Here is a 25,706-nt window from a genome sequence, read left to right as displayed (position 1 = left end):
CATATCTATCTATCTATCTATCTATCTATCTATCTATCTATCTATCTATCTATCTATCTATCTATCTATCTATCTATCTATCTATCTATCTATCTATCTATCTATCTATCTATCTATCTATCTATCTATCTATCTATCTATCTATCTATCTATCTATCTATGCGCCTACGTCTGGGCGCTGCCGTGGTCGTCTCCTTAGGTTGGCGTGTACGAAATTCGGCATCGGAGGACATAAGTGTATGATGAACCCGATTCACATGTTAAGACATGAACAACGTGACTTGGCTGCCGGGTACGTCATAAAAATCTTTCCACCTGCCACGTCGTGCACAACCTCGCATAACACGGCACGTGCCATATGCGTATGCGCCACGGGTGAATCACTGTCTATATTAATTCCCATGGAGAGCGAGCCACACTTCCGGTATCTTAAAGTGATAGCGTTAAGAATCCCGCATTGCAAAAAATCCCGCGCCGGCGTCAACAGCGTTGTCCAAGATCGACAGATCGTGATGGTAGCAAAGAATAAACAAACATTCTGAGGTTAATGTAGCAACCATGTTCTTGTCTAGGACTTGGCGTAGTTTTAAATCCCCCGCTAAATGCTGTCGTAATGTCTTTTATGTGTTGGCCCTGGTGCAGTTACAAATATCGCGTTTAGTGCACCTCCACTGCCGTGAATCCTGAGGAAGAGCGTAGCACGGGCAGCCCAGCAATTCCGTTGGCTGTCGCTCTTGCCACCGCGTAGACCTGTGCGCCAGTCAGAAATTGCAGACGGCGGGAACCAGTGCTTCCATACCCGGCGGCGTCGCGTGAAGGGCGCGGGGCTCATTGGATTGGCGACGGCATGGCGCGAAAGAAAGGAGGGTGTGGGTAGATTATAGAGTTGAGGGGAGGGAGAGAAAGTAGTCCTTTGAATGCAGAAAGAAAGAGTACGCAATTACGAGAAGCGGGCTTGGCTTTTTTGTTAAAGTCTCCTATGTCGAGAGTTAATCCGTTGGGAGAAGAAAATTAGGGGCGCTTGCTCCTTGTCTTTACTTATATATTTATTCATATATTTACACGAGTAAAAATGAAAATACTCAAGTGTACGAATGCATTGATATATTTAGTTGTCTATTGTTTTACTTATGCATAGTGAAGTGGGTCGAGGACTCCAATAATATACTTCCAGCGAGTTGGGGCGTCACCCTTTATTGCTTTAGGACGCCGCAGATGGTCAGGCAATATTTTCGAGACTTCTGGAGGAGAGATAGACACGACAGCTGCCAGTGAAAGGATGTAGATTATGTACAGATTCCCAGATTGGATTGAAAGGAAGCACGAACGGTGGCGCACCACAATTACTGCGCGGCGGTGGCGGCCTTGTGATCACTCATGGAAATTAGGCGGCGGCGGGGCGCGGTGGCGCGCACGTTTACCACCGCCTCGAGAATCGCGCGCTTGCCGAGGCGGTGGCGCCCTTCCTTGCGCGGCGTGGTTATCAGTCGGATCTTGCAGAAGTGTTTTTCCCGTTCTTTTAAACTGTTCCGGTTAATTATTGGTTATTTGTGCAATTTATTCAATTTAAACCTTGTTAGTTAACTTTACAGTGGTATTATTATTGTTATGCTTGTTTAAGGCCTGTATTAACCACTACGTGACCATGCGTGACCACCGCCTGGTCAGTGCGTGACCAGCCCGTGGATAGACAAAAAGCGGCGCCCCTAAAGCGCTACGCACTCAGAACCACGGCTGGAGTCGCAATGCAACCCTCGCATTCTGCATCGTAGTCAAGTATTCTACCACGGAGCCGCGGCAGTACTTCGAAATGCTTTGGAAGAAGTGCAGCGTCATGCCGGGGCAACACCAATTGCGGTTGCAGTTTTGGCTGCGGGCTTTTATGACAATGTAATGAACATTGACATCGCAAGGTATAGTTGACAGTTGCTGTTATACGCCGACGACCGCCACTCTTGACACGCATATCATCGTACAGTAGAGTAGAATTCGTTGCGATAAAACAGTCGTCGCTTGAGCGTGAGCGCCGAGATTACGTCGGACCATCTGCTACGCTTTGCAAGTCAATATAATATACGTGCCTGGCAAGCCCACAATATGCGTACAACTACTAAATTTACCGAAGGATGTCTATAGAAGTCATTAGGTTTGCAAAAATTCAGCAGATGCTGCTTACCACCGACTAATTCGCATGAGATGGATTCTTACAGTATATGGGATCTCTTGGAAGTTTCACACGGCAGATTAAGAAAGTATTTCTGCTTTTTTTCGTTCTACGTAATAGCATAGGGTGCCTATAAATGCTGAATACTAAACACTATACCGCAGGAAGACCAGCACTGCCGATGGAGCCAGAGGGAAAGAGCACAGCCAGCTTACGTCATCGTTAAAAGCCTCCGTGCACGATCTAGTTTCATTTCAAAGTTTAACTGCTTATCCCAAGAGCTTTACTTGTAGCCTGTGCAATAAAATATACCGCAAGAAAAGGAAGTAGTTTTCCTTTGTATCCTTTAAGCAATCGTCCATAAGATACGCCAAATGCTTCGAATACTGTCGGATAAATATCTGTGACGAATTCCTCACCAATGAAGGGGAAGGCGCAACCAAATATTAAAAACTGACAGGGTCCCTTACGCACACACCTAAGACGACTGGAAGGCGAAAGCCGCATTGTTTTTAGATGCGAAGTATCTTAAGGCGGAGCTCAATCCGGTAGTGGTGTGCGGCGTGACCACCCTTACTGCGCATGCGCGTACCCTCTCCGCACACCTCCTCTCCACTCCCCTCCTTGACCTCTACCCCTCTCCATTTACCCCTCTCCACTCCCCCTCATTATCATCTACCCCTCTCCACATCCCCTCTCCTCCTGCCCTCTCCACTTCCCCTCTCCCATACCCTCTCAACTTCCCCTCTCCCCTCCCCCTTTCCACTCTTTGTCTGAAACGCGGGCTAGACATGCCGAAATCCTCTCCTGCGCAACGCCGCGATGAGCTCGAGCGCATGAGCGTCCCCTCCCCTTCTCTCTCCTCTCCTACGCTGCCCCCCTCTCGCCCGCCTGTCGACCGCGTTGCCCGCTCGCCCTGTGAGAAATCACGGCCAGCCTAGAGGGAAGACAAGACGCGCGTAGCGTTTCTCTTCGCGATCCACGACGCGAGGTCGGTAGCATGCCCAACGAACGCCAACAGAACGCGATCGTGCAAGTGCTCCGGCTTCGCATCGCCTCATGGTCCCCTTTAGCGGGAGATGGTGTAATTTTCTTCTTAGTCGATGTATATTTGTTATTCCTGCGCCGCCCTTCTCCGAACGCTTTCTGCTGCTAATGTCGTTTTGCATTGCCTCCAAGATGGCAGGCACCTCACCTGGTTTGCCCTGTCTCTGTGATCGGCACACTGTGGATCAAGCTCAGATGCATGTGATGACGTCAGCATGTGACGTCACAAATTTTGGCGATCTGTGACGGCATATAGTGACGTTATCCGTGATCACGATTTTTGCATCACTCGTGTCGACGCCGACGTGAGACGCCGACGCTGGAGGCCTGTCAGGTTTCGCATTTGTTGAGGCATCTAAGGATTTCGCCTCAAATTATCTGTGCTTTTACGTGCAAAAATCACCATATGATCATGAGGCACGCCCTAGTAGAGGGCCCCGGAAGTTTTGACCATGTCGGTCTTTAACGTGCGCTGACATCGCACGGTATACAGAACTCGATCATTTCGCCTCCATTGAAATGGAAGCGCCGCGGCCGTAATCGAACCCTCGCCCTTCGGGTCAGCAGCCGAACACCGTAACCGCTACACTACCACGGTGGACAGGTGCAACCAAACGAAGTATTTATAGCCATAGCAATGAATGAATGATTGAATGAATGACAGATCTACGTAGAAACTCCTTTTCGAGTTTATTGTCCATCTCAGAAACTGGTTACAGCAGGGTGGAAGCTACGAAGCGCATGGCGATGATCTCTCGTGCCAGCGCTTTTTAGTGCGCTCATTGCACGTTGTCTTCCTTGGCGTAATAACTACAATAGGTATTGTTCTGTGTACTTCTGTCATCTAAAACCAACTAGGAGACTATCGATGTGGTTATTTTAGGATTGCTCGCGTTAGTACTGCATTTTGTTTTCTTTACTTTTCTGCAAGACCATTGAATAAATAGTTCCTTGCACATAGGAATATTTGTCGTAAGGTGTTCGCCATCAGTGGTTAACATGGCGTCCGCCGAAGAAGCGTAGCGTCTCGTGTACGCCGCTCTTCCAAAGAGAAATTTTATCCTCAAGAGGCGAAGACGCTAGCTCTAAACGTCTGAGAATAGCAACGGAATGAGTGCGATGAAGGGGAAAGGCGGAATTTTCTGGTTAAGGAGACTGCACAACTCAGAAAGGTGATCCAGCGGACGCTGTACGAGTAGGCGTCGGAGAAAGAAAAGGCGGGCAGGGCGTGGTCACCGAAGAAGCGTTGCGGCTGAATTTGTCGTGAGCGGAAGAAGCTGACAAGTACTGCAGATTGGCCAAGTTAGTGCATCATGATACCTTACTTTTATAGCGCAGCATGAAGAAAAGAGGCTACAGCGAAGAAGGAAACACAGGCAACAGGATGAGTGCTAAACTTCCAACTTTTGTTTATTGCATGACCATACAGAACATTATATCGCTCGCCTCACAGCACACGTGACACCGCAAGAAGCTGGACGACTTTCGCCTGGAAGTGGTGAGAAGGGTCGTGCACAGCCTTTTTTTTAAAGCAAGAGACCCCACTGTCACCAAACTTGTGCGCCACTTTGAAGAGGACAGCGAGCTCCAATCCGAATTGACCGAAGCTGTGCACATGATGTTGAACAAGCTTGGCTTCCACTATATGAAGCGGTCTCTGAACGCACTTCTCATCGAAGCGACAGGCATTGTGCAGTTTCGCCGCCTCAGCTTGCGTCAGATTGTGGAGCTGGGAGGCCAAGGTAGGCTATTTTTTATTACACTGACCAAAAGTGGGTCAAAGCCACGACGTGAACTGGACCACTCCATTGGTGTTGTTGACGGCCTGGAGCCAATGGTGGTGAACCTTGGAGAGGACACAATGAATAATGGTGGCCACGTGTCCGCTGACGAAGACGACCTCGAGTGCGAGCTCCATTAAACGGACTCGATGATACGAACTAGGGTGCGATATGCAATCGAGTTCACAACGTTCAGAAGTGCGCCTGTCCTCTCATGTGTTCTGTTTTGAGCGGCTGTGTCAAGGCTAAAATGCTCCAGGCTTCTGGTGCGTTTTACGCAGTGTGATTTTCAAACGTGCATAACCTTCATAAGTGTTCCTGTTTTGTCAGGTGTTCTATTCTTAAGGTCTCTGCAATAGATCGTACGGATACACTTTTTTGCCCTTTTTTGGTGTCATGGTGAAGATTGTCGAACAAACCAAACTAGCTTCTCAACTCAACCCGGAGGGCGGGAGTAAGGATGGTGTATGAGCGGGACATTAGGTGTGAGCCCATCCGCGAACTTCCCCAAACGTTTAAGGGATAATTGGTTATGTTGTGAAACCTCACTTGAGCTGGTAAAAGTGCCTTGCGCATGCATTTGTACTTTTTGCGATGGTGTGTTTATTTCACGTAATTTGAGTATGCTGTGTCTATGCACATTGGATGCAGGTTTCTCACCAAAAGAGCTGGAAATATTTTATTGGTAATCTACTGTGTCCAAAGTTCGCGATTCTCAAAGAGCTTTTTCAGCAATAAGTAGGCCACATCGCACACTACGTATTTATGAGAGATTTCTAAAAGATTCTATCTTAATTATGTACCTCCTTTTCAAGTGGGCAAATGTAAACCTGTCAATCCAGCGTTCCCCATTTTTACGCATGCTAGACAACCGTAGTGTTTTTTTATTTTTCAACTATTCTGGGCTGCTACATGGTAAAGAATTTGCTGAAGAAACCTGCTTGTGCAGTAAAGATGGAACCCAAAAACATGATACTGCCCATTAGATGGTGCCTTTGTGAATTGATCAACGGTGGCATCATGCCATTTGTATCATAGCTGTGAGTGACAATTATCCGTAATTATCCATAAAAATAGCTGCAATGAACATACCCACTCTTATGTAGGTGTCTCTTTTTCAAAGGCGCCTTGTGAGGTTAAGAATTTATGTTACCGCGCGAGCTGCGCCTTCACTTCGTCGTTGCAGTCTAAGGCGAATGCATTAGGGGCAGCGTGAGTATCTTTTTAAAAACCTTTTCGTTGATGCTTGAGTCAAAGCCATTTTTGTTACCTTGTTCCTCCCTTAAAGCACGCGTATTGATGGCAGACCCGAATTCCGTTAGCATTTACAACTCCACAACAAAATAATGAAATAGATGAAGTAAACTTCAAACTTCAAAAACTTTAAACTTCAAATGATGGTCGCGGTAATTTCTTAGCCATCTTAGCGCGCTGTAGTACAATTTTTTAAAAAAAGTTACATCGAAATCTACAGTGGATTCGCGAGAAAGTTGGCTTTGCCGGATAGCTTATTCTTCTGGCACAACATGCCGTGAAGAAATCCTGAGGTGTGAGCCATACGCAGTTTCGCTGTTAAAAGACGAAAACCCATGAACACGCAACCAACCTTCCAGGAAAGGGTCCACCTGTCCGGATTAGAACTTAGGTCTACTGAGACTCGCTTGATCTCGCGGTACGGGCACTCACCCGATCAGGCCCTAACTAAAAATGAGCGCGGACTAACACAACGGGGAGGAATTCGCTTGTGAGATGGAGCATAAGTCAAGCGTAAGCGTAGAGATTCTTTGTAGATTCCAGCTTTCCCTGGAGCGTTGTTTTGGGTGGCATTGGCATGGCATCTTTGATCTACCTTCCAAACTTCGTCAGCGCCTAGAACAGCCCCACAATAGCCGCAAGCTCCTACGACCAAAATGCGAATGTGCCGTTGAAATGTGGCAAAGTATGACCTTCTTTATGTGCACAAGCTTCCATGTCGACTTTACATCGTTTGGTAGAGAGCACATTTCAATTCGTTACATTTTCTATGCCGACACAACGAGAAAACTAGCCGTCCGTCCCTGAGTCACATAAGACGGTCATCGCGACACAGAATTGAATGTATAAATGAAAATATAATTTCTTGGAGTTGCTGCGTTTGAACCGATGCTTTTGAAACTAGATATATGCACTGAACAAGTGTAGATTCATAGCTGCGTTGACTTTTTCTGCTGCCCTCGAACAACACTCCTTTTTCGATGTTTTTTCAACACTTAAAATCTCCATCATCCCCTGATGTTCCGCCTGACTGTTAATACGCATCAATTATATTGTAGTGGGGTCGTGACGTCGACGAATGCGGCAGTCGGCGTGTCCAAGATTAACACTGTTTATTTGGCCGAACTTGTGGCAGGGAAAAGGAAGGTCAATCCACAGCAATACCCACTGTGCACTGATAGCGGCGGACAGAGCGTCGGCCGTCAATAGAACTGCGCTGTGGTAAGACGCGTCGGCATCTACATATGCCACATTGAACATTCCAGCCTTATCGCTGGTGGCCGCGTTAGTTCCAGAATAGACTCAGCTGAGTCCATAATAGTCTCAACAGATGATCGTAAAATAATCTGGAACGTGTTACTACTGCCTTGCTTGCGCAAGGCAGTAGTAACAAGTGTAAGGGGGCGGTAACCTAAAACAGAAAGGAGCGCGTTGGGCAATATATAGTAATTAGGAAGGTAAATATGATTCATCAAACCCTTAAGGACTATAGTGCGATACTTCAGTACGTTCCGAAGTATATATAGTGCATAACAAATATCACATTTGTTCCGTACCTTCGATACAAATAAATATAACCCGGCCTGTACTCACGGTAAGTGGTGCTTCTGTGTTCTCAGTTTCGCGTATCAGCTTCCCGTCGCTCAGGTGTGTAGTGCTGCACAGTGTGTCGCGTGGAAATACAATGAAAAGCAGAATAAAAAGCATTAGGCGCACATACGTGTGATGCCTAATGCGCGTTTAAAAAAATTTTGTGAATGCACGGGCTTCGCACGACCAGTCTATCTAAGAGCGCGTACGCCTCAAGAAAAACGGTTTGTGCTAGATAATTTCTTTGCTTGCCATAAAGCGTGAATGCGGCAGCGTGCTTTCAGAAAATATAAACACGCGAGGCCGCGGTTATCACTCCGTCATGTGTGCATTAAAGCTAACTTTTGTTTTCATTTGATTCAGTTGTAGTTGTCAGCCTCGGTTGTACGATGGCTGCGGTGCTCGACTTCCGACCCGAAAGTCGCGGCTTCGATCTCGGCCGCGGCGGTAGCATTTCGGTGGAGGCGAAATGCTAAACGCCTTTGTACTATGCGATGTCAGTGCACGTTAAAGAAAAACAGATTGGCGAAACTTCCGGAGCCCTTCGTTGCGCCCTTCACTTTTTTAGAAAAACGCCTATTTTCATAATTCATTTTCGGTAAAACAACCCCCCTCCAACAGAATTTTTCTCTCCCCTTCCGCTGTGGCTACGGGCCTGGCGTACGCTATTCCAAAACTCCCTGATATTAGTAGGTGGGAATACTTTTCTAAAACAATATTGCATTGCGCACTTTGTTGGTCGAATAAATTATGCTGCAAAAATATGATTATGGCCATATTACGTGACAGTTGTCTGCTTAGTGACAGCGTGTATGGTGAAGCACATGCATTTTACGATATTGTCACTTAATTAGTGTCAATTTTGTGACAGAATTAGTGACGTCTTGAACTTTCCTGGATTTCTTGTGAATATTCTCATCCAGTTGAATATGTATAAGCTGTGCCAGACTTATTCAGTCACATCAGTGCAGTTCAGCTCAATGCAATTCTGATGGCAGAGGGACAATCATTAAAAAAATGTGACTCGCATAAGACTATTATGAAGTTTTGAAGCAAGGCTAAGCAGCCATTAAACATTATCACCGTTAAAAAAACTAATGTTCAGCGAGAACAGAACACCTTTCGCCATTTCTTATGATTTACTTCTGTAAGTCATATCTTAGCTTCCTACCTTCATGCTCCTTGATGAATGTAAATATTGAGTTTGGTGCAGCACCAGAAGCAGTAAACAGTGGCACGCAGGTCACCAGATGATTCTATCGCGAATTCTCATAAGATGTGCAGTTGTGCACCTACTCCATGCTGTATCATGCTTTGTTTTGAGCTCTTTCATTAGCATGGTACACGGTCAACAACTTAATTTATCAGAAACTCAAATGCTGTGTTTTTGACGAAATGGTAGGTGTGGAGTAAGCTTGAAACTGCAAGTATTTGCTTTCTTGTCTCACGGGCAGTGCAATTTTGGTTGGCTGTAGTGTGAAGGTTATGGATGGTTGTGCAGTTGGCAACTCTACACTAATGAACTTGATGTGCATATTTGTAAATGCTGCAAGACCTCAAATGAAGGAAGGAAAGAAATAAATAGATCGGAAGACAGGCCGGTTAGCGAGTTCCTAAACTGGCTGGCCATGCTGTGCAAAGGAAGAGGGTAGGAGGAATAAAGAATAATACAAAGAGAAGCTTTACAGAAAAGAACAAAACAGGAAAGAGCATGATGCATCTTAAAGTCTGTCTCTGAGGTCACTTTTGCGTAAGAAGCACAGCAACGCTTTAAATGCTAACATCAAACGGGAGCAGCAATAACAAAAATCTTACAGCTGTGGAATCTGTTTTCCCAGAGTAATAAAAAACGCTTTGTCTCCAATGTCAGATTTGTATTATGTACTGAAATAGTTCTTGGTGTTCGAGTGCGTTAGGATAACAAATTTAGAGTTAATATATTGTTTCATGCATTGACGTCAAACGGAATTTATGCCAGTTATCTGAATTAGCTATTGGTGTGCTTTACAGCTGTTTAGTTCAGCATGAAATAGTGAGTCACTGCAAAAAAACCTGTACAATTTTTTTTTTACTTTGCAGATGGTGATCAAGATGGCACATGCAACGCTATGCAGCTGTGGACACCGGCAGCTTGATAAGAACTCTTGAAGCTCATCTGGATGCTTCACAGAACCTGGGTTGGTAGCAGCAATCTCGTTAGGAGAGCGTGATCCAATATAATCCATTTCTGAATTGTGCAATGTATACAAGCGTCTAATGAAGCAAGTTATTCATACAATGGAATCCTTGAGAGTACCACTATTCTGAGTCCAATTTCATGGTAGCTCTTATCTCAGTCATCCGATAGAGTATGCGGAATCTGCACCTGCATTCTGTCACACCTATAACACTATATTGAATTTACAGTAGAGTGCCTCGATAATCGATACCTGTAGCATGAAACTGACTGTATTGTGAGGGATTCATAGTGGTCCTGGCGAAAGGGTCAGTACTTATATAATTGCAGTGCTAAGAAGACAAGGACAAGAACGTGTACAACACACGCGCTTACTCACAACTGAAAGCTTTACTGCTTCTGCAGAAAATATATTTCTAAACTTGAACCCCATCTATTACCCGCCAACTAGCTCGCCTTTCCGTTTTGCTTCGGATGGTCAGTATTGTGATGCATCACCTTAACAATGAAGTGGAATGCACATCAAAGTAGATTGAAGCTCACCAGCGCATTGTTATTATGCTGTTTTAACTTTATTTTTATGTTCGGTAGTTTCAAAACCGTTCATAAGTATGCGACAGAAATGTTCGTTCTGTTGTGACCATAGGTCGGCAAAAAACATGGAGCTCACACAGACTCACTCACTCAACATATCTGGCCCTTAGGGCTCACTCGGACTCAGACTCACCAAACTTTTCCTCATCCGAACTCACTCGGACTCAGACTCGTTATAATTTTTCTCAACCGGACTCACTCGGACTCAGACTCGCCAAGATATAATTCACTTGGACTCACTCAGACTAACGTCTCAATTTCAGTCTGAGTGAGTCAGCTCATGAGTCCGTTAGCCTATAAATAGCTCTTTCTACCGTAGTGGTAGAAACACTCTTTGAAATGCTCTTTAACACCAATATCTCGCATAATCGGTGCTATGCTTACCAGCTTTTGATCACGTACTTTCATACACGAGTTTTCAGATTTTGCAATTCAAAATGATATTTTCATTGAAAGAGATGACTCACACGAGATAATTTATCAATACCTTCCCGTGAAAAAAGTTCCGCAAATCACGCCTCTGATCAATAAATATAGAGCTGATGTATGAACGGTAGAGCGTTGAAGTAGGTGGGAGTATACATGGGTATAAATGTGACCGATAGTATGCTGAAGTTGACTATATAGGACCATAGATCTGCAAAAAATGTGGCGCTCACTCCAACTCACTCACGCAATATATCTTGCCCTAAGGGCTCACCCAGACTCAGACTCACCAAAATTTTCCTGAACCGGTCTCACTCAGACTAACCATAAGTTTTCTCAACCGAACTCACTTGGAGTCAGACTCACAACAACTTTACTCACCAGCACTCACTCATACTCACGTCTCGATATCAGTCTGAGTGAGTTTACCGACCTATGGTTGTGACTGCTTGAAATGAGGCTTTAGCCCTGAACTATGAAATGTAGGTGTAAGTTCTAAATCACAGTGGCAGATATCTTTGGCTGTTGTGCCTATTCAAAAGCTTGTCTTAAGAAAGTCAATTTAAAAGGTAATGCACTGCCTCCATGCTCTGATTTCTATCTTAAAATCACAAGCTTGAACCAGCTTGTTGCGACTTTCTTAGACTTTCCAAATAAGTAAATGTGCTGAACACAGGTGAATAGTACACAGGATGGGCCCCACCACGGTGGTCTAGTAGTTATGGCGCTCGACTGCTGACCCGAAGGTCGCGGGATCAAATTCCGGCTGCGGAAGCTGCATTTTCAGTGGAGGCGAAAATTTTTGAGGCCCGTGTACTTAGATTTAGGTGCATGTTAAAGAACCCCAGGTGATCAAAATTTCCGGAGCCCTCCACTACGACGTCTCTCATACTCATGTCGTGGTTTTGGGACGTTCATCCCCAGATAATAATATTGCCGCGAGTGTTGTATTTCATGAGTGTAAGCTCCACCCACAAAGACTGTGGGCAACGCGCTGCGCAGGCCTCGCCGTGATGTGTAGGAAGCTTCGCGGTTGTTTTGGAACAATCTGTTAAGATTGCGCGCCGCACGAGAATGTTCCTGCTTTGTCGAGAGATAACGCCGCCACCAGCGATATCGCTGGAAAGTTCGATAGCGCCTGTATAAAAGCCGACGCGCTTGACTGCTTGTCAGTTGATCGACGGACGACGCCCTGTTCGCCGCTATCATTGTACAGCGTGTATTGCTGTAGTTCTAGTTCTCATTTTCCGGCCACAAGTTCGGCCAAATAAACAGTTTCATTCTGCAAACGCCGACTGCTGTCTTCGTCGACGTCACAACCACGTGACAATATTATGTACACAGGATGGGCTGCATGCGCCTCGTGATTTGAGTTATAACTGTTAGGAAAATTTTTACATTCATTGACACATGATAGTTATAATAATTGCTTGTCTAGTTTGTGTTGGCTAGGTGACATTTCAGGTAATAGCAAGCAGTGATCAGCATAGAACATTTTCGATGGGCATGCACTTCATAGTTGGTAGAAGCAGGATGGTGCAGTGCTTATAGGCATGCACTATGTACACCGCTGGTTTAGTCAGATGTGCAGTGAGAAAGACAACGCCTAGATGCTGCTTTGGCCTAAGCAAAGTTTTATATTTAAATGTAAATTTAAAAAATTGAGGCTGTCTACTGTGGCATGCCTCATAAGTATAAATATAATTTATTTGGGAGAACTTGCAGTAAGTTTTGAGGATAAATGAATTATTTTTCTAATAGGAGTTGCCTCCACGAAACAACAAGCAACACTGCACACTAGCTATAGTAGCTTGTTCTTTCGCTACTTGTATAAAAACATTGCAGCAAAACACGGACAAGTAAGTGAGTCCCGTGTTTCTGTGTCATAAAGCTGCGGCTTTTTATATATTACAAGAATAAATGTCACACTCATTGCATAACTCACAAGAAAATACTTGGCAGCTTCTTAATATTGTATTTTTATGTTTTTTTTAGAAATCTCTGCAGTAAGAGAAGTCAAGTTGGTATTTTGTATGGATGCAGAAAGCTTAATGGGCTTCTTTACTTGAAATCTTTTTCAGGAGGATTGAACACTTTTGGCAAAGTAGCAACAGTCCTGGCCCACCTCTTTGTCTACAAGACGGTCTCTTATGCGAGCACTCCTGTTCCTTACAGTATGCTATATTGATGATCTTGTACATCTCTCAGTATTTAAGATTGTCAGCACTTGGACTGCTGCACTGTGTTACGCACGGTGCTGAGTCCAAACTTTCCAATAACAGTGTGCATTTGAAAATTTTGCATGGCTTGAAAAGATGCTGAATGTAAACTCATTTAATTTACTAAGCATGATTCTTGGCTGTTTTACAGCGGTATTTATTGCCTCTTCAATTTTGATTCAACCTCATGGCATGTCCAGTTCTTAGCTCTAATGTGCCAAGCCACCACCAGTATTGATAGGCAATCTTTAATTCAAAGCATGTTATTGCCTAACTCCGAGCACTAGCTGGCGTGTAACTATTTTAACTCTTGGTCTACTACTTATGCGTAATAATGCCGGAGAATAGGGTTGTGAAATAAAGCCACGTTCCCAAGCTTAACTTTATAAATTTACATTATTTCCAAAAAAATATGTGAATAAAGCGACTGTGTTTGCAAACCTTGGCAGGTGGATCCATGGTAGACACCACACGTTTTTATACAAAAAATTGAACTGCACACTCTTGTGTTGCATGCTTCCATGCCTGATGGCAAACTAATGCAATATAAAGAAAAATGATACACCAACATGCCTATTGCACGGTCACATTTCTCAGAAGTGTTGCAAGCCCTTATTGACTTATCGAGTTGCGGTCATGTGTAAGCGGACACCAAGTTTTCTGTGCATCAGGGGTATAGGCAGGAGTTTGAAGTGGGGGCCGGTCTGGCAGATGCGGTAAAGTGTCGTTCTGGGCTCTGTATACCATAGCAAAAAAAATTCAGAGGAGGGGGGGGGGGCGGTGTGCCCCCCCTGGCTACGCCACTGCTGTGCATGCCATGTTTTCGGATTGTACTTGCATACTGGCATTGCGAAGTGTATGTGTTGTGCTTTGTGATAAATTTTTGCACTATACTTTCATAATGTTTTACTGCTGTGAAATAGTGCTCAGCTTGCATTGTGTATCTTGTTTATCTGTTCAATAATGAGCATAGGTTCTGCGGTAGATGAAAATGTATATTTTTACATTGACATTGTGGATGTTATGGTTTTGATTCCAAGAAAGTACTACAACGAGCATTTATTGTATCATTTGAAGTTTAAGAATTTGTAATGCATTCAAACAAAAAGTTATTGTGCATGTAAAAGAAATTGTGCACGCTCTGACATATAGGTCATGGTTCTCAGCCATGGATGATTCGGGGACCCCTTGTGGACTGGTGGAAGTGATGAGGGACCCCTTGCAGAGAGAGATAAAGGGGGGGGGGGGCTTCTTAATCAGGAGAACATGCAGATTGAAATAGGTGCCTTGTGTTTCTCCATGGCAAAAGAATGATCAATTAAGTGTCATGCCAATTCAATCTGAACAGCTTGTCAATAAGTTGTACGGTCTGCCACCACATTTTATGTTTCTTGCTACGCTTTCTTTCAAATACGTAACCCTGGAAAAGCACATGTCGTAAAAAAATGTAGTAAAAGCTTTACAGCCATCTCATGGAGAAGAAAAAGCATAAATCAGCATAAGTCAGCGCAAAACCGTTATGCGGTGAAACATACAAATACGATCAGAAGGGGCCGCTGACATTGGGCATATTGTTTCTTCAAAAAAAGCGTATTTTGTTTTTTGTTCGAAGATGCGTTCCGCGGACCCCCAGAAATGGCTTCGCTGACCCCCCCCTTGAGAACCACTGTATGCCACAGATAATGCTTGTGTTCTAACAGATGAGTTGAACCGATGATTCTTGCAAAACATCGTGCAAATAAGCGACAGGCAGTAAACGGAAACAGATCAACTGTGATCGAACATTGATGAGTTGATCACTTATCAATGATCGCATAATTTGTATACTAGGTTTGGACATCAACTACATGTACACGATGTAGTAGGAGTGCACATGGCACCCACTTTTTTCAGTTTTTATTTATCTAGATTTGCTAACATGAGTGCAGCAGCTGCACTCATGTTCGTGCTATGTGTAATCCTGAATCACGAAATGTCAAGTTGTGCCCTGCCATGACAAAACTATCCTACCAATTGAAATGAAACCTTATTTTGAGAATAAGAACTCTTTCACTGAGGCATACAATAATGCCATTTTTTAATAGGTACTGCACAATCTCTTCAGGAGTAGTGCCAACTACACGCGGATGTTCGCATTACAGAAGTGCAACAGTATTATCTTTACTATTTTAAGAGAGACATGTCACTCGCGAAATATTGGACATCGTGCTTAACCTTGATGGACGCCTTCGACATACATTTTAACGGCGGCGTGATACGAAAGATTAGAGGTTATTTAGTAAAAGGTTACCTAGTCTCCGAGTATAAAAGCAATTAAATACTGACTATGACTAATTCAGAAGCACTGTATGTCGTGCCTCAGCGCGCGCAAGTGCTCATCACGCAAATATTCGTCTAACTGCTCGGATGAGCCGCTGACCCTGGGTGCAGCTCGGAACAGCACCTACACGCGCAATAAATGCACATTCCTGTATAGGTGCGCGCTAAAATGTCCTTGGAACTCTGACATCGACGTATGTAACAAAAATATGCGACAGATGATGGTCTTCGAACAACGCACTGCAGACACTTGCAGCTCGCGGCAAAAATAACCAAAACTGATCCAACAGCGCACGCTCGTAGAACACACATACGTGAGTTTCACTACCTAAAGGTACTTGCCACGCGGTATCAGAAAATATTTGGGTGAGCGAGACATCCATGGTGTATGGTGAACACACAAAAAGCACACGTTTATCATTTCTCTTGCGGCACGACAAACGACGAACGGAAGTCGGAGCTGAAGGTGCTAACGGTGGCCTTCGTAAGTTCATGGCGCCGCGCTAACTATTTACTAACCTAATCCACGCGCGAACACACGCCGGTGATGCAAAAAAGAAGTAGCAAGCTCCACCCTCTCGTTGCAAACCGCTTTGTAAATATATAAGGCCGTGAAAAGTCAATGAAGCATGCGGTGGCTCTGCGGCGTAGTGGTTAGAGTGTATGCTTGTGGTCATGAGTTCGATTCCTGTGTCGTGTGCGATTTGTATGTGTTGTCATATGTGCGTGTTTACATTGATGACCATTTTCCAATTAACCCTAGATATAAGTATTACAGAAATTATTTCGTGAAACGATGTTCGAGTGCCACTATTTCTCTTTTTTCGCAGCCGCTTGAGGGCCGTCTATGGACATGACGCCGCACGTAAGCGCTGCAGGCCGTAAATAGCCAGGGAAAATATAAACTAAAATTCTGCGAAAGCCGCGTCAAGGCAATTGCGTTGCTTTCTCTGGGAGCCGTCTACGGAGTCGTATAATGAATTGACTAGCAGCGGCCGCAATTTGAACGGATTTCCTGCCTGCAGGCGTGGATTCCTGCGAGTATTTGACTGTGTAGCGTAACGCTCACTAACATCGCACCTGCGTTCACATCTATCCCTAAGAGAGCTGGAAGGTTCTGTTTTAATAGAGAATTTAAGTCTGTCCGGTATTCCGGTAAAGCGAAGGCGTAGCGCATTACCGGATAGTGTGTGCCGTAGCTGCCGCCACGTCAGGTTGCGCCAGCTTTGGGGCATAAAAACAACTAACAAACACATAATGTACGACCTCTGAGATTCCGGGATTGTCACTCGCTAAGCCTACATCACTGATTATTTGAGTATCGCTCTCGAAAACGGTGCCGGATCGACAAGAATATCTTGCTGTCGAAGCTTAAGGACGTGAACCTAAAGCAAATAAAAGCATCAGTTCGGAGATAACGAGCGACAGAGCGCGCGACAGCCACTTGATAGATTCGAGGTGGATGGCAATCGCGTTCGGCGGCGCGGCCATGTTTACCGGGCGTGCGCATGCGCAGTTCACACCCGGTAATCCGGTACACGCAAAGAATTTTGCGTATAGCGGTGTGCCGGACAGGCTAAAATCCTCCAATGTATACGTTTTGTTTGCGAGCGCTATACGTGTTTTGGTTGCGTGAATGTGTGCGCGTATGAATGTGCCATTTTCTGTGCTCGATTAACTTTATTTTAAAGCTGTTTCAACGTGATAGCTTTACTCCCTCGCAGGCGTGCTTTCACTCTATCGCAGACGGAGTACTGTACTCCATGAGGAGGCGTTGAATCACTCCATGTCTAGAGGGAGTGGTTTCACCCCGGAAAAGGGAGTGACCAGCGGGACAAGCCAAATCTCTCACAAAGGGCGTCGGGGCACTCCCTTTGTTCTAAGAATGTACAGTCGCGGCCACTGTTAGAAGGAACGCGGCACGCGTGGTCGCTCTCTTCGGGCCACTAAGCGGGCGCCGCGCGAGGTATTGCGGCGCAAGCGCAATGAGCGCCAGAGGCGGAGTTGGCTGCGCGTTGTCTGCTACGGTGCCTCCCACTACGGTGCCTCCCACAAGAAATGTGCTTCCAGCATGGGCTTCTAATTTTGTACTGTGAATACGTTTAAATGGGTATGTCATTCCGTTTTCATGCATACATCTCGAGACTCCCGGATGCTTTCGTTTTCATGACGATTATTGATTATGAGGTTTAACGGCCGACGCTACACAGGCGATGTGACGCGTCGTAGGGGGTGGGGGGTGGGGTGGGTAGGGCTACGGAATAATTTTAACCACCTAGGAATCATTAACGTGCACGGAAATCGTTTAGAAGAACGCAATGACGACTTATGAGACTGCAGTTAATCGTAAAGGCATTTCAAACACTGCACGTTTAAACATAGCTTGAACAAGTTCGTAACGGCTTCAGCTATCTGTAGGTTTCCTTATTTTATGCGTTCACAATCGGTACTCTAGACACCCAAATGTTCTCTTCTTTTTTTTTCTTGATGCAGGTACCAGCCAAAGTTCTTACAAAGAGTCTCGAAAAGCGGAAGGTCAACTGTAAGTGTCTGGGGCATGATCACAAAACACGGTCTCGGACCTCTTGTGAGAATCGACGGCAAGTTCACAGCGAAAAAGTACTGCGAAATTTTGACCACAGTGGCCCATCGCGAACTTGCAAAGGTGCACTTCTCCGGGGCTGGTCCTGTATTCCAACACGACTGTTCGCCTGTGCACACTTCGAAGAAAGTTTAAGCCCTACTACGCCAGCTCAACATCGCCGTTTAGAGTGGCCGCCCCAGTCACCAGACTTCAATATTATTGAAAATATTTGGGGCCAAATGAAAGCAGCAATCGCATCCAAGCCCCTCCATGGAATGTCAAGGGACAGCCTTTGGAGAGCAGTCCACGCTGAATGGGAACGCCTTAAGCTGGATGCCACCCTTGTGGATTCGTTATACAGTTCTCTGCCACGTAGGATGGCAGCCGCGATTGCCTCCGGGGGAGATGCAACCAGGTACTAAAATTCGCCTTCGTCATTGGTTCGGGCATTGCACCCTGCTGCCTCGATTGTCTCCGAAAGGAAGGACACCATCATCTAAGCTTCATTTGCAGCCGTGGTCTTGGCTTCATAGTATATATAATAAATCTGAAGCACAGATTAATCAATATCTCTTGTTTGTCGTGTGATTTTTTTACTTTCTTAGCATGCCAATTTTGAAACCCACCCTCTGTGATCAAAGGGAAGATTTAGAAGTAAAGGCGCAGTTAATATTTTAAGCGTACAGCATGCCTGCGCTCTTTCACAACTGATTTAGAGTGGTATCTATTGTCGCGCCATTGCTACAGGGTTTGTGTATTCCAAAGCACGCTCGCAATCTAGGTTTCGCCGCTCGAGGCGAAGTGGGAGGCACCGTAGCAGACGACGCGCAGCTAACTCCGCCTGTGGCGCTGATTTCGCTTGCGCCGCAATAGTTCGCACGGCGCCCGTCGTGGCGCTCCGCTGAGCGCGGTCACCCGCTCCGGTCCAGGGGCGTAGCCAAGGGGGGGGGGTTGGGGGGGTTCAAAGCCCCCCCGTAGTTTTTCAGTTTTGCTTGCGTATATAGGCACGCACACATACAAACGCACGCACGAATATACATAAAGTATGGTTGAACCCCCCCCCCCCCCCCGAAAAATATTTCTGGCTACGCCCCTGCTCCGGTCACCCGCTAACAGTGGCCGCGACTGTACATAGGCGGTCTTCTTTGGAATCAGCTTAGCACTCTGCCGGCGGCAGAGTACGTAGCACTCTAATGCTTCTGTCACGAAGGCAAATTGAGTACCATTTCGAGCGAGTGCAATAACGAAAACGGAATGTAAATTGTCAAACATTTTACAAAGGAGCGCTTAATGGAATACTTGCTTAACTCGTGACGTCAATCCACGAACAGAAAAAAGAGAACTCCTCCGAGGAAGGGATGACGTCACTTAATGTCGCCATCAGCTGACAACGTCGATCGTTCGATGGTGGGCCGATCTCGGAGGCAGTGAAATCGTTACAACCGATGAGCCGATCCCGGACGCTGGGTAGAAATTTATTTGAAGCAGTGCACCTTTCCACAATGTCACGCCGTGCCGGTCGAACCTAGGCGTTGCACTGAAGCGATCGTGCGTGGCATGTATGGGACGTCCAATTATTGCGGGAACGCCCGTTAAAGGGCGCTCATCAAGAAAACCAAAGAGAGCAGGGGCGAGAGTGCGCCCGTCATCTCAGCAGTTCATCCAGAGTGGGATGGCTCTAATCCAAACTATTCACCTTATCTTCTAAACGCAGTAGGACCATTACAAAAAAGTCACAGTTTCGCCTCAAGGGCGGAGCAATGAATGCAATAGCAAGAAATTGTAATGTCACGGGAAGAACAGCAAGCAGCTAGAAACTTACTGCGCGCTGCTGAAGGAGAAAGGACGCAGGAAAAGAATACACACTACGCGAGTGCGAACTAACAACTGTCACAGCTCGAAAATTGCCGCACGCTGCTCCAACACAAAGAAGGAGGCACGAAAGGGACGTACAGGTATACATAGGACGAGCGCGAACTGTCACAGTTGTTACTTCCACTAACCCATCATTTGGTTCTTCTAGCTCGCAGATCACTCCTTTAGCAAACGCGGCCGCTGTACCGAGCAAAGCGACTTTCGTGTACTCTATAGCTTCAACGCAAACTTTGCGGTGAAAGCACATGACGTACAAATCTCTTGCTCAATAGATAATCGCGCGAACACGGTGGACCACGCCGTGTATGTCAAAGTACAAGTCGAAGGCGCACATCCCAATTGCGGCGAAACATCAGACAGTTTTAGAATCGGGGACCCAAGAAACATACGAGCCGCCAGGACACATGCGCAGAACGCAAGCCACTCTCGGGCTGCAGCGCTCTGCGCAAGCAACTCTCCGACTGCAGCGCTCTGCCAGGACCCTGCAGCGCCTTCCTTAGGGCGGCAAACAACACCGCCGAGCGCGCTACCTCAAGAGAAGAAAATATGGACGGTGCTTGGCAGTGCTACGTGAAGCCACGGCTCGCGTTCTCTGGGGGCGTCGATTCTGGTCACGAAGATCGATTCTGGTCACGAAAATTTCATTTGGCTATAGTTGGTACATATTCCTGAGGCTGAAATTACAACGAAAACGCACTTCTTTGTCCTTCTTACTCCTTCTTTACATCTGTGTCACAGCGCTCATCTGAGTATAATTTCATGTCTTCGTGTATCCAATACACTATCATCCTTGTTACATGTTTTGGTTTAGAGCTATTGTTGTGTTCGTTTGTGCGGTAACTATGCCTTGTGCTTACGTATGCGTTGGCGTATGAAAGCATAAATCAGTGGTTATTCAGCGCTTGTGTCCTAGGTTTTTTTTTTCTTTTTCTTGGTTGTCTGCGTTTGCGCTGTAATTTTAGCTTGAAGATTCTGCTCGCGGTGTAACATATGTACTGTGATTCTGGTTCAACCACCTCGTTTCTTCCATCCTGCGGCATAAGTCTACAAGCGCCAGAGCGTTCCCACTTGCTCGCGTCACCAGGAGCCACAGGACGCTCTTCTTGTGCCTTGGCCAACTGGGCACGAGTGGTGTGGCGCTAAAACCACAAAACGAAAAACTAGCGTGGGTAGCAAGCGATACGACGTAAACGCAGTGCCAGCAACGATGTAGCATGGCACGCGTCATGCATAATATTAATTTTGCCACGTGTGGCGTACCATTCGTTTCACCCAACGCCGCGTGCACTTGTATTCTGCAGTTAGTCTCCTGGAGAACGAATGAGGCATGGTAACAATGATGTACCATATGATTTAATCATGCTGTTAGGTCCTTCTTAGGTCTATGGCGAATCCGCATGATTGACTGACATGCTGAGCCACCTCGCTCGACAAGGTCTGTCATTCGAAAAGCAGCAGCTAATGTGCGCAGTGTTGCTGAGACTTCTGACCCGGTTCCGGAGTGGCTTGGACTTCTGGACGCTTGTCTGCTTACCGGACTTTTGAAGATTTCTTGGACTGTGTGAAATTGTGTGTTTATTGCATATGTGCATGTGAGTTTAATTCTAAAGCGATGAAATATGTTGTAATAGATGACGAGATTGCATGGAATTATTCCCATTCATTAAAGGAAAAAATGAGGCTCGGCGTAACTATCTAAGGCATGGAGCTGCGGAGCGAGGTGTCGCAGTTTCGAAGCTGCGGTCGAGCGCTTGGGAACTTTTTCTTGAGAATTATTTTTATTTGTGGCCTTTATTTATATATACTATAAAGACGTTTATTAGCGGGCACTCGGCGATGATACACGACTGCGACAGTCAAGGCGGGGTGCCGACTCTGAGCGCGAGGAGCGTGCTGTCCGAGAAGAGCGGAAGAGGACGACCCACTAGTAAGCGCTCGAGAGGGCGACCCATTACAGGCTTCCAACGCTTCGCTACAATACATACATATACATATCCGGGACATGACGGCGATGGTGACGGCAAAAATCCACTGAAAGCGACCATATAATTGCTGTCGCAATAAAAGGACGTGGAGGAACAAAGTTTTTTTAAAGAAATAGGGATAATTCTGGCAGCATATATGCACGCGTTTATAATAAGTTACAACTGCAAAATACATGAAGAAACCACCCACAGAACAACGCATCGCTTTTGTATCGCCTTATTAAGGGAGTCTTACCATGCAGCTGGTTTTGATAAGCAGCGCAAGTATTTTAAATGCGCAAGATTTCATGCGCCACTGAATTGAAAATTGTCCATCCATCCGTCCGTCTCACGGTAACGGAAGACGATCATCGCCATAAAGAAAGAACTTATCAAACAAACTAAATTTCATTGGCGGTACTGGGTTTCAACTCAGTCCCCCACACTCCGCAGGCCAGCGTCTGACACAGTGAGGCTAGCACCCACACTTGCAAAGTGTCCACTTATCTGAACCGCATGAGTGCATTCTACTGGCGGTACGAAACAAATGTAGAAGTACAACACTTCATTTCCATAAGGGCTTCAATTGCCGCATTTGCCTGAATGTAATGCGAGTATTGTTTCGGACTTTTTGCTACCTAATGTCAACCCTCGCATTACAATCGAATCCCTAAATAACAATTTTTTAGGGGCGAAGCTCCTTAAAGCGGCACCCGTTCGTCCCCGTCGTAGTGCGTTAGCAGTCTTAACTCTAGTACCAGATCTTGACCTCCAAGGTGGTGCCGGTGGGAGATTTCTCCTGTGCGTTGTTGAACAATCAAAAATTCGCAGCATGCGCGTTAACTAAAAGCCGACTTCTTCTGCCTCTCGTTCCCCATTAGCAGCCATTGGCATGTTCCAGTAGGAAACATTAGTAGATGTAGAAGTGTAAGTGTTAGCTAAAAGCCGACTTCTTCTGTCTCTCATTCCCCATTAGCAGCCATTGTTTACCTCCAAGGTAGTGCCTGGTGAGATTTCTCCTGTGCGTGATTAAACAATAAAAATTCACAGCGTACATGTAAAATTAAAGTGAGCTGCAAGTCGCCATGACTCTCATCGACTCTTTAGTATAAACCGGCCCGATCTCAAGTCGTTGATGATGTACTGGGCGTGAAGCTGCGCGACGCCACCGCCAAGATCCTGCCGTACGAGAGCTTCGCCCCACTCATCATCATTCACCCCGTGGATATGCTGTGGAATTTTTCTTCCTGGACGCAAGGAAAATTCACACCTGTCACTGCAATCGTGGTCGCGTTACAATCGAGTAAATACGGTAAATATATCGAGGTGGTGGAAGAAAACCCTTATGTAGGGCAAGATCTGAAGCCTACATGGAGAACTGCAGCCACCAGGATAATTCAGACACCGCTGGAATTTACTGCGAAACTCGAGTTTCGGTGGTCGACGCATGCACCTTTTGTTGGGCCGTTACACCCTCAGGAACGATAGGGGGAAAAATGATCCGACAGGCCCAACGCATTGACTTAATGCAAAGCACTCAGCGGGTAGGTACTGAAGACGATTTTTAGCCAAATCTTACGAGGTAGATTGACGTCTTTGTGTCATATATTGGTGGAGTTGTGTGTATATCGTGCGCTCACCCGGCACGTTGATTATAATTGTATTTAAAGGGTACCTCGTTGTCTGACCTAACACCGACCCTAACGTTACAGCACAGACTTCGTATTCATCGAGACGAACTGTAAGGAGCGTTCGTTGACTCATTCTTGCAGGAAAGAGTAACGCTAGGATATAACATGCTGAGTCATAGGAGTTAAGTTTGGTACGTTGGTATAATGGAGATAGCCAACACACCAGCCACAACTGTTGATAAGCAACCATTGATTCGAAATCTGTACCACGTGGTTACAGGGCGATTCGAGCCAGTAGATCTGTAGGCATTTTTCTGCTACATAATATGGAGTCTCTTATGTAGTTTTAAATCTCTATTTTCGCGCTCCTGGGTTCACAGTGGCCGTTAGCCACCTATGGCGCATACCCGCATACCATGGGGGTGGATGCTGGTATGCGCGACACGTGACAGCAGGAAAGTTTCATGACGTACGCGACCGGCATCTGAAGATATTCGTTTCACGTCGTGTCAGTCAAGTTCCGACAACAGTCATACCCTCCTTTGCCGAATTTGGCATACAAGGGCAGAAAACGACTACGAGATAGCCCAGACATTAGATAGATAGATAGATAGATAGATAGATAGATAGATAGATAGATAGATAGATAGATAGATAGATAGATAGATAGATAGATAGATAGATAGATAGGATCAATCTTCGGCTGAGAAAAAAAAGGAAGACGACCTGCGCCTTCGGGTCAACATAAATGAGCGCAACAGGGACCCTGGGAGCTTTAAGGGCGTGGCACTTTCGGGACGCGGCATGTCGTTCGTAGACCTCATATGGCGTGATCACGCTTATAATAAAAAGGGCTGAATTCACGCCTAAAACCAAGATAACAAAGCTCAAAAGCGTATAAAAATAAACGAACAAGATCTAAAATATTATAAATAACAGAAATAAAGAAAGACGTAATCGAACTGACTACCTAAATCGCTAAAAACGCTTCGGAATTACGCTGGTGACACCCGCACCGGGCAAAAGAGGGCACCACCGTCTCGCCATGCGCATGATTACTGCTCCGACCGGCACTTCTCCGGCGCTACTTGTGAAGGGGGAAACATCCTGACGGAACTCGCTGCAGGCGTGTATCTTGACTGCCGTACATAGCAGGTAGCCCATAAAGCGCAGCAAAAAAGTCGCGCGCATATCGCACAGTTTCCGAATCTCCCAAACACGATTCTACTCGTACATGCTTGCATCAGATATTAACGTCATCGGCGGTTTGGTAAGCGGAGCAGTGGGAACTCCATGAACGGAAATCTCTTACTGCCCGTGCTACGCACTGCCTCCGGTTTTAATGTAGTTGAGCTGCATTTAGCGCAGGATTTAGTACTACAGCAATCGCTTAAAATTTTCTTTCTTTCCGTTTTTTTATTCTTTTCTTCCTTCCTTCTTTATTTTTTTTCTTTTCCTTCTTTCTTTCTTTCTTTCTTTCTTTCTTTCTTTCTTTCTTTCTTTCTTTATAGGTAGCGGCGGTGCCTTGAACGCTGTTTTCTTCGTGCTTGGTCCACCAACCAAATAATTTTGTTCGCGTATGAGCGTAGCCTTTGTTTTAGTCTTTTTATGAACGTTTGCCCAAAATACAAATTCATCGATGAAAAGAATTCCACATCGATAGCGATTATTGCCTAAGCCATTACCGGTTGATTGGTGATTGATTCAATAAAGTTAATTCTCCAGCCATAGCTTACCACACTTACTCGCTGAATACCGCCGTGCCCGCGCCGCGGCCGCTCGCTCGGCCTTGGGCGCTTCTCGGGGAATCGGACACCATCTGGTCAATGGCCTGCCAACGTTCGACATTCAAACGCTCATTTGCCAAACGTTCGCTTTTCGGAAAACCACGTACACGTCATCCAAGATGACGTAATTGATGTTCCCTTTATGTGTCATTGCTTTCTGGCGAGAGCGGCTCGTAGAGTGATACAAGCAATGCTCTCGCAAGAGAAGTGAGACGGTTTAGAGCCCTATGTAGACGACTACGTGAGATTAGTAAGCTCTCACTAACCGTGCGCCAATCGAACATTTACAAACAAA

This window comes from Rhipicephalus sanguineus, chromosome 8, assembly GCF_013339695.2.
Source record: "Rhipicephalus sanguineus isolate Rsan-2018 chromosome 8, BIME_Rsan_1.4, whole genome shotgun sequence".
In the NCBI taxonomy this organism is placed as follows: domain Eukaryota; kingdom Metazoa; phylum Arthropoda; class Arachnida; order Ixodida; family Ixodidae; genus Rhipicephalus; species Rhipicephalus sanguineus.
This window is presented reverse-complemented; position numbering follows the sequence as displayed.